The sequence below is a fragment of the Lagopus leucura genome, unplaced genomic scaffold, assembly GCF_019238085.1.
Source record: "Lagopus leucura isolate 7727_CA_CO unplaced genomic scaffold, USGS_WTPT01 Super-Scaffold_100157, whole genome shotgun sequence".
NCBI lineage: Eukaryota > Metazoa > Chordata > Aves > Galliformes > Phasianidae > Lagopus > Lagopus leucura.
In genome coordinates this window covers 27,375,503-27,386,180 of record NW_024962334.1, presented here as the reverse complement: position 1 = coordinate 27,386,180, position 10,678 = coordinate 27,375,503, and positions in this window count along the sequence as shown.

Genomic DNA, 10,678 nt, shown 5'->3' with positions numbered 1-10,678 from the left:
TGTGCCCTGCCTGGATGTGCTCCCTCGGGCTAAACGCGGGCCTTGTTACCGGCTCCAGCTGCACTGCCGACCCTGGAGCATGCCGGTGCTAACGGTTAGCCAAAAAGGAAAATACAGTAACGTTTGCAGGCTCTGCCTTGTGGTCAGCCTAGGGGATGCTAGTGTGGAATTACAAAAAGTCTAGGATCGGTGCACTGAAGCTCAAAGGGAGCAAAATTTGATCTTAACCCCATGATTCAGTGGTTGACGTGTAGGTCAGCATCGTGACCGGGATTAATAGTGGCCAAATCTCTGCAGACAGCTGCTTTGGTGACGCGCTGGTCCCAAAGCTCCACATAACCCTTATGTTTTCTAGAGCTGACCCATTAATTGGTGGGCCAAACTGCTCTCTCACTGTTAGCCAATCTTTCAGGGTTGCAGATGGGCTGGGAAAAGTCTGCACACCTCTTCAGTGATCTTTGATCTCCAACCTGGTCGGCATTTTCCTAAGTTAAGGCTACAACATTGTAGGCAGTTTTAATAATGTAACCTTCAGCAGAAGAGTGCCTGGTACCCCAAATCTTAGCATGTAACGATGAAACAGCGATACAGCAATCTGGTTTTAATACTTGAATATAACTTAGTCCAATTTTTATATACAAACGTTTATATGCACTTTTCTATACATCTAAACACAAATATATATATACTTTTTCATGGGAAGGAAGATAATTTCCTAAAAAGAGCTCCATATACTTTAACATGCAGAAGAAAACACCTTATCATTTCTTGAACCTTTATCTCATTTTTCTCTTTCTAGTCATTATGTCTATTATGCCTGCTTTCTCTTCTACCTGTTCTTTTATTATTTTATTGCTCCCCACGGGATAATTACTCGGTTATTTTTCCATCAGATGGATCAGATTTTTACCACAGTGACAGAATGTTGGCATATGAAAACGTGTAATGAAGCAAAATGAAGATATCTAATCAAGACAAACATAACCTTTTTGATTTTTCTGGTGTCTGCCAGAAGTTGAAAATTTGGCAAGGGACGTTGGGGTTTGCTTTTGTCTGTTTAACTTCATTTACCTGCATGTTGCAGATGACTCATGGAATTGAAAATAACCTACAAAGTGGTTTCAGTTACAGAATATGAGTGTAACAGCTTTTGTTTTCTATTAGGCTCTTCCTGGAGCTACTAATGAAGGGGAAGCAAGAATTTCAAGGCTAACACTTTGCAGTCAAATTTGAATCAAGAAAGTTCTTTGCACTTGGACGTTATTCTAGTTTGTAAGGTCGCCGTTTCTGTTTCTATTGAGATAATTTATTTTAATCTGCTGGTGAGCTGACTGTGGCTAATATAAATAACTTGAATTACCTCTATAAGTAGGCTTATTACAGATTCTATTCTGAATAGAAAAATGTTTACTGGAAACAATTTCTGTTTTTCACATTTTTTTCATTTTTCACATTTTTTTCCCCTCTTTTCCTTTTAGTCAAATGCAGGAAATATAGGAAACATTGCCTTCTCCAACTGTTGAGAGTGCAAGGCTCATTCAAAACTTGGGCATTTCTCAAAACAGCACAGACTTCTACAAGAATTTTATATACTTGCAGCCCTTCTACTAACAGAGTTCTATTACTCTGGGAGAAGTGTGTCTCCTTTATAACACAAATTTGCTTTTTGCTCTTCATATGAGACATGATGCAACAAAGTGCATTCTGAGCAACATGATTTTCCATTTGTGTAGACAGAAGTGAAGTATTTGGGACACAATTGTTAAGGATGCCCTGAATGCTGTCCAAGAAAGCTAATTTTTGTGTGAAAATGTAGCACTAAATCAGGATTCATTATCAGCCAAACTGCATGTGAATACCAGGCTGTGAAAATTAAACCACTTGAAGTAAATTCTCAAGCTGCCCTAACTACAATAAAGCCATTTCCCCCTCCTCTTGAAGCCCCAGTGCACACAGCAAAATGCTGATGTTAGAGAAAATGGTTTTGATAGTGAAGAACAGTGTCAGGATCTGAACTGCAGCATTTATCTGATACAATCTTATTTCTGTCATTTTGGTATCTTAATTTTCCTCTTCTGAACTACCCTGAGACATGTTTTGAAAAGGTAATGATAATGCTCTCAGCTGCTCAATCACAGTAATGTTTTGCAGGCTATCTTTAAGAAAATGGAGCTGTGTTAACATTTTATTATTATTACTTTGCACAACAGCAACATCCATAACAGTCAAATGATGGAAGCCTGGGTTCCTGTCCATTTGTCCCCTAAATGTCATCCATCACAGTTAGCTATCTCTCCTTGATGTCACTAATGCCATCGTGGGTGCCAAAGACACAGTGTGCTTTATTTAGGTCAGAGCAGCTCTCCCAGCTAGCCAGAATACGTGACAGGAGCTGGTGTTGCTGAGATCTAGTAGAAACTATCTTGGCTGATTTAGACCTACCTTTCCTCTGTGGGAACACAAATGTAAGGCTGCCCTTCTTAACCCACCTGCCAATGAGCACTAGAGACATAATGTACTGCACTGGGGTGAGACCTCTCTCCTGACCAGCCAGAACATAGGTGATGGCAACTGACAGGGTTGCTGCACTCTAGCAGAATGAATTTTGGCTGAATTTCACCTGCTCTTTCCTCAGCGCGGACCAAAACTTCAATCTCTCCTCCCTAAATCATCTGCCAGTTTGCACAAAGCTTGTGAGAAATTATCTATTGAAATTAGGCTGAAATGGGCCAGTAGTTAAGGTGGATGGCTTGGCAAATAGGTGAGCAGGCAATACTGAAGTTCTTTCCCTTAGGAAATCGGACTAACCTCCCCACACATCTACTAGGGACAAAGCCAACTTCTGATTCAACATTTCTAAGTAAGGGCAAACAGTGACCTAGAATGAGCAGTGCATCGGGCTGGAAATGAATAGTGCCACCAGGAAGTTTTGAACATCAGTGGAAGGAACATCCGCTGACCGAAGGGCACGAGCAGCACTTGCCGTGCACCATGAAACTTCCAGCAGCGCCACAGACAAAGCACTCACCCTGTGTGTGGGGCTGCGATTACGCGGCCGGTTTGATACTTTAATCCAGGAACACATTTGTTTTCTAAATATTTACATGTTCCTTCGAGTGGAAAAAAAAAAAAAAAAAAGAAGAAGAAGAAAAAAGACAGAAATAGCCTTACAAACAAGGCTCATATCCTCCTGTTCTCATCTTTCTATCACCCACTGCTGCAGCTGCAGGAGCTGCCAAGGGCTCCCGGCGCGATCAAAATAGCAGAAGTAGGTGAAAGTTGGTGCAGCAGCACACAAACAGGCTGCTGGCTGCCCCTGCCGCCCGCGTTCATTGAGGGAAAGGTCGTGCTGCACTGCGCTTGCGCTGTTCTCGCTGGCTGCTCATATCTCCCAGGAGTCAAGAGTACAGTATTTGGATCATTTTACTGCTGGAACTCTGGCCAGCAGCAGTCTGGGAGCTGGGAACATCCTTTAGCGTGCTCGTGGCAACTGAGCGGCCACGGTGGGAGATGCCTTCCTTTCTGCTTCTCTGCCTTTGAAATTCATGTCTGAAGTGTTGTGTTAACTGCCTTAAAATCAGGGAGAAGGGTGATGGTTTTTCTGGTTTCAGACCTTGCTTTTCCAAAATGTTTCTAGAGGTTTGCACAGCATTGAGTGTATTTGTTTTAAACCAGGAGGGTAGAGAGTGTAGAAAGAGGAAGAAAACAGTTCTGAAATATAGCTGTACCCTTCAGGAAAAAGGTTGGGACTCAAGTTGTGGTAAGATATGCCTCACTCATACTGTTTATGTTGAAAAGTTTGTCACTGGGGCAGTAAGCTGCTTGTTCAATTCAGGAAGCTGCTAACTATGTCAGATAATAACAGTATTCAGTGTTGTTCAATATTCAGCCAAGAATCCCACTGCAGAAGACAGGTGAACTGTCAGTATGGGTGGGAGCTGCCCTTAAGTGTGTATATAGCTGGGCGGATGGCCCTCTCTAGGCCTGGTTGCTACCTTAACAGTTCTTGTGGGAGTGAGTGTGTCATCCTCTGTGAGAGCTGCTGACACAGAGAAAGAAGAGGAGTGCCATTGGGACAGCTGCCACCGTGGGCTAAGGCTGCCTGTCCCCTGAACAGCCCTGCCCCACATAAGAGCTCCTGGAAAGAGGTGGGCAGCTCGAGCAGAGCCAGAACAAAATTGAAGGATAGTGGGACAATATAACTTTTAAGTCCTGGATGTGTTTCAGCAGAATTAGGAAACAGTTTGTACATACACATATACACATACATATGCACATAGATGCACACATACACACACATACAGTTCTGTGGGAATACAGGAAGTTAATAAAACAGGATGGTTCAATCCAAAAGCTTTGGATTAGCACTATGAGAAGGAGTTCTAGCTTCACCTGTGTCCCTTGCAGTTGTCTTGGGCCTTGAACTGATGCACTTACTGTTTGCTTTCTTTCGGGGGGGGGGGGGCGGGGGCGGCCGCGGCTAGGATCACTCTGAGTGAAGATGCGTTGCTAATTCTTTTCTATCAGCTGTCCTTGATACTTTTGCCTATAGCAGGACACTTGGTGAAGTGGAGGTAATGGCTTGAATTTCTGCTCAGAGCAACTTTGAGCCACTACTCTAGGTTATTTTGTCTGAGGCTGATCTTAGAAAGCATTTTGTTTCCCCAGTTGGAAGATTTTGTTTTATTTAGTGCCTAGTATAGGGACTTGATAGAGAAATATAGTCTAGGAAGTACTGATTTAAGATGTGAGGCATCATCCAGAAGAGGAATCACTGTGGCGTAATCTCATCATCCTTACAGAAGGGATGCAGGGTGCCTGGGTACTACCAGAATGCCACTTGCTCCTGATGTTTCAGGTTACCCAAAGGAACTTTGTTGCTTATTTGCAACATTGTGACTGTTACTACTCAAGCGTGAACTCATAACTACTCGAATGCTGAATTCCCATAACATACTGTGCAGAAGATATTCACGCAGCAAGCTAATGGAATTTTCTTATCTGATTAAATGCATAACCGCAGGCTAAGTCATAATGGCTGTAGTTACATGTAGAAATGAAGTATACCTGTTGGAATAGTCCTGGAAAAGAGACAGGACAAGAAAAAACCTCTGTGCTGCACAATTAAAATTTTGTCATTGTTTTTGTGTAATTACTGCAACATTTCTGTGTCACATAATGAACAAATATTTAAGTAGGGGTAAATCATCTACTCCAGTGTCGCTGGAATATCAAGAACAGCCTAAACAAGGGAAGCTTTTCTTTAATTGTGGAATTGTTTTATTCTTGCACATCAGACTAGCAAAATACACAGTTTCACTATGCAGTGCTTGTTTTCTTCTTGTAACCCCTTTAATTTTTCTTTGTTACTTTATCCACACTGACTTATTCAAATTAAATCTTTGGTGCAGTCCTCATCTAATAGTCACTGAAATGAAAGATAAAACAGTCAGAGCTGTGCTGGTATTTGATTTCCAAGATTTCAGGTAAAGTGATGTAAAAAAGAAACAACAAAATAACCAACCAACCAACCACCAGCCAGCCAAACCAACATCTAGTTTTATTTTTCTTGATTTCACTGGTTTAAATGATGCCAGCGCAACAAATGCATTGTGGTAATGAAGTTTATGTGCAAGTATTCACAAACACGTGTTATTTAGTTTCTGCATGGGAGAAAAACTTTAGGCATTCAAAAACACTGGAAGATGAAAGTAGCATTTTAACTGATCTGTTCATCTATTTGTAAAATGTTCTTAACATGTGCAAATACAACCCTTCATTTGTCGGGGAACCAGAGTCTTAGTACAAACAAACAGTGGTTTATTTGCAGGCATTGATTTCATAAAGCCTTTTCTGAAATAAATAGTATTTTTGTATACTAGCAGTAACATCTGTGAAACAGAGGTGAATTTTTTTTTTTTTTAAATCCCACAAGATCAGTTGAATTATGAGATTAGATGTGGGGGGTGGGGAGGGGGAAATAATATCAATATGGATTTTCACTGCACACAAAAAAATTATATTTGTTAGAAATGTGTAAGGTCTCCATTTACATCCTGATGGGAAACATTGCAGTTTCCCTTTATACAGTCACACAACTACTCCTGAAGCGTGATTTGTCAAGCATTCCTTTTCATGGCTACTCATTATTAAAATACATTTAAATAAGTTTGAATACTGGGGATTTTCTCATTCCTAGAAAGATCATAAGCTTACTCCCTGGTTCATTCAATACTGGGGAAGAGTTATGAATTTTTCATAACCCTCTGTGTCCCATGCCAGACATTCTGTTGTAAAAGCTTCAGAACCTGATCCTTGTTTGCAGCTGCCCATATGCTGAAACTTAAGAAACAGCAGAAAGGAAGCTATCAAGAAATGCATGTGTAGTTCCAGCAAGATCAGAGCAATAATTTGAGTAACATATGCTGATATTGGAATGGTGCTGCTACGCTGAAGTAAATGAAGGCAACTGTATTTATTTCTACAGGTGTTTTTGGCTGTCTTAGAGTAGAGCATGCACATAAAGTGATGTAAACGTGAATCTTCTCTCATGCATGGGAACATAGAACCTTTAAATTTTACGTATTAAATCAAAAAGTAAAATCCTTGCTGGATTAAAGGATCCTAGTTGGAATGTGACTTTATTGAAGATGACTTTCTTGAATGGCTTGAAAACAATCAGGCTGTGTAACAGTGAACTAATGGAATCACTTCTATCATATTTCCCATTGAAAAAAAACTTAGTCAAACCCTCAGTACATTTTTTACTCTTGTGAAATACGATATATGTAGCATGAGCCCCGCACTTTCCACAAGAACAGCTCAAAACTGCATTTTCCAAAGCAGCCTGTAATTGTGTGTGACTCAGCTGTGGCTGCCTAACAAGGGCCATGAGACCCCGCAGCTCTAGAGTCTCAGGTCAGACTGGTGAATGCATTTCACCTTGGAAAATTATGTGCTAGGCTTGACCAACATCCTGAATTTCATTGCATTTTGAAAACGTGGGATAAATTTCTACCCCAAGTCAAGTGTACAGATAAATTGCAGCATTCTGACTCCCAGTTCTCTTTTTCAAATAAAAAAAGGGGGATGTGCTCCATGTTTATCCATTCCTAGCAAAATCTGACTGATACTGTACTTTTGAAACATCCAGATAATTCCAGCCCTTTATAGTCAGTTCATGTTTCAAATCTTGTGCCAAATGCTTGAAGGCCTCGGAGTAGAGAAGACCCAGAGGGAACATATAAAATTATATAGGAAAGGCACCAATTCACTTTTGCAGAGCAGTAATTTGGTTTGGTTTAGTAACCTGTGAAGTGGTTCACTAAAATGATGAACTTTAAGGAAACTATAAAGAGTGTGATTATTGATATTGGCTGTAGGTGACCTTTATGTGCTGAAAAGATCATGAGGTAGTCAAGACAAAAAAATTACAGCTTCTCTTTCTCCTTCTCTTTAATGGTCTGAAATTGAAAAATTGGATCTATTGAACCCCAGTTAAAAGTTAGGACAGCCAAATAAAACAAGGCTACAACCTGCAACTTACAGTTTTCCAAGTATGTTATTTGTACACCTTAGAGACTAAATGCTCCTGCTCATGGGAGCCACAATTCACCACCCTCATCTGAACACAAATCACTTCAGGTTATTTCCATCCATCCACTCTGCCATTAACTTTCTCCTCTAGTGTAAAGAAACACATTCCATTATTTCAAAGGAATCAATAAAGGCAAAGGTACTGCTCATACAAAGCATTGTCTCTGGCTCTTTTCCTAGCACTGTGATAAGAACTTTTTCCTTGCTCTCTTTTCTATGTCTTTCTGGATGCAATTTTTTTTTTTACTGCTTTTATTAAAGTAGTCTGAACACCTGTTAGCATTGTCAAATTTATTCTTGTATTGATCAGCTTGCAGGACATGGTTAACACTTCAGCATCATGTATCCCAGCATCCCATCGGTACATAGCAGGTACCATTTCAGATGCATTAGCTATGCAGGTGACATTTGGACTCTCCTTAGGAGCTTCTCTCACAGTTCTACACAGTGAACATGCTGACTGCTGCAGCATCGAGGGTGGCATTTGGAGTGTCTCTCATGATCTTGATAAGAGACCAAAAATGCAGTAGCATGCCTTTGGAAATACTCCATGACCCGACAGTGCCTCTGTGTCTTAGATGCTGGGAACTGGTGGAGAGAGTCCAGATCTGAGTTAGAAGAGCATCATCTTTCTTGATTTAAATAGCCCTGTAACAATTCCCCTGCAATCACGTCAGTTGAATTATTTTTTCCACAGCTCCTATCTTGTCCTGTCCTACTATTTTGGTTTCAATAAACATGTTTTCCAGAAGTATGCTATGTAATTACCTTAGCTTTCCAATTCTTTCCATTAGGAAAGTGACTAGTTTGTACATTTTCAAAAATAAACTTTTATGTCTCATGTACAGTTTACAACACAGCCAAATACTTGCATTTTCTGGCTCCAATAGAAATGTACGGAGAGTGTGATCCCAGCTGCTGTGTGCTTGTACTGCATAGCCCTGATGTAGCCTATAAGAAAATCTTAATGCTTATAGATTTGTTCTGACCAAAACTGCGCTGTCACCAGCAGTGTTCAACCCGGACTTACAAATTCTTTGCTGAGTACACAGGGACACCCGGCAGCTGTCTATCTGAAAATAAGTTAAGGAGAATTTATTTGCTGGAAAGGACAGGCTTGGTGTGCTCGCTATCTACTGCACTGCTGTGGAGCTGCTGCAGTGTTCTGTACTAGTCGGAGTTCAGATAATGACTGACGCATTCATGTATGCGTAAAGCGTACGATTTTCAACTGGATGGCATGAAATCTTGCCAGCTGCAAATAGTATTAAGTATGACATATAGGCATTGCAACACGTTGTATCACAGGGGATCACTGGGACATCCCCGAAAAGATGGGTTATCATCTCAGCAAGAGGGAAGTTGTTTATCTGTTATTTCCAGTTACTAGGTGGTGCATCAACGGCTGCGAATGAAGTCCTAACCCAAAGTTCACTGCATTCAGTGAAGTGTTTCCAGTTATTTTACCTGAAGTCTTCAGTATGAACTGGATCAAACGCCTCTTGAACCTGAGAGGGTAAAACAACTTGGGAAAGGAAAAAGATAGGCTAAGGCTTTGTTTTGTTTTGTTTTGTTTTATAAGAAAATTATTTGGTATCTTATTTGCCTTTTGTTCAGCTTCATATATCACACATAGACCAATTCCATGAGTTGAAAATTATTTCCTTACCACTCTTTAACTTGAGGAAAGCAGTGACCTAGGCTGCCTTTACAGTGAAAGAAAATAAGATAGGCATTTATGTGCTTGTTTTAAAATCCCTTTCTGTGCTTTGTTCTTCATGGCTAAAATAAGAAACCCTTTGGTTTTTTTTAATACTTTATTTAATAAGTCCAAAGATTCAAGTCCATGAAGGTATCTCTCTTTGTGAGAGCCACGTAAGAGGAAGCTCTGGACAAATAACCATTTCTGTTTGACTACTTGGATAGGTGGTAGTAGGGTGGCTTTGCGTTTGAGTAAAGGTCAAGGGAAGTAAGGACTGGGCTTGGAAAGCACTGAAGGAATGTTTCATATGACCTGTGAGTCAGAGACTTTTCAGATCCAGCAGTCATAATCCAATTTTTTTCAGGAAGTGCAGCAAGTTGTGTTCTGAGGAGCATCTCCTAACGCTTCCAGGTACAAAGATAGCAGTGATACCTGTGGTATGGTCCCCATCTACAGCGTAGCTTTTGGGGTCAGGTCTTTCATAAAATCACAATTCCTAGTTCCAATATGGCTGGAAGAGTACAACTTCCACGCCAAGCACTGATCAACAGAAAAACAATTTTACTACTCATGTTGCTGAGACCAATAAATTCAGTTTGTTCCCTAATATTACAGGACAAATAAGAGGGTTTTTTTTTTTGCACTGTTCAGAAGTTCAGAATTAAAATACTCCCTCTGCACCTCCTAAGCTTGCTGCTAGAGTGTATCTTTTTCATTTTCTTCAACTGATAGATTGAGTGCTTATCTTCCTTCATAACATTTTTCTGGGCTTAAAGATGATCTTCCAGTTGATTTTTACAGAGAAGCTTCTACAAATATGATTACAAGGAAGCTTCTGAACTGCTTTGAAAATGACAGATTTGTGTCTGAAAATAACTTGTCCAAGGGGTGGGATGGGAAAGGGAAAGGCAAGGTGAAAGGCAAGGCAAAAGGCAAAGCAAGGAAAGGCAAGGCAAGGCAAGGAAAAAGGAACGAAAAAAGGAAAGGATAAACGGAAATAGAGAATCATATGTGATCTTCCTTACATATTTTGGTCTTGTTTAACTGAAGAATTGAGGAGAAAGTTCTTTTTAATACCGTGAATCTGGTTCAAAACCTTCCAGAGCTTAAAAAATAATTTAATAAATATTTACTTGTGTTTTAATTTTGTTTGTTTTTCCGTAAAAGAAGCAGTTAAAATGAAGGAGGTAAAATAATTATTTTTACTTATGCTCATTTTTCTTTCTACATCAGGAAGCCTTGTTTTAAAACACATTTTGAGTTACATTTTTTCCTCTTAATTCCACAAAAAAAAAATCCTTTGTCTCATGATGAAACATGTCTTATGGTTCTTCCTTGTCTGTTTTTTTCAGGATAAAAATATCTGTCTGAAATGTTGCA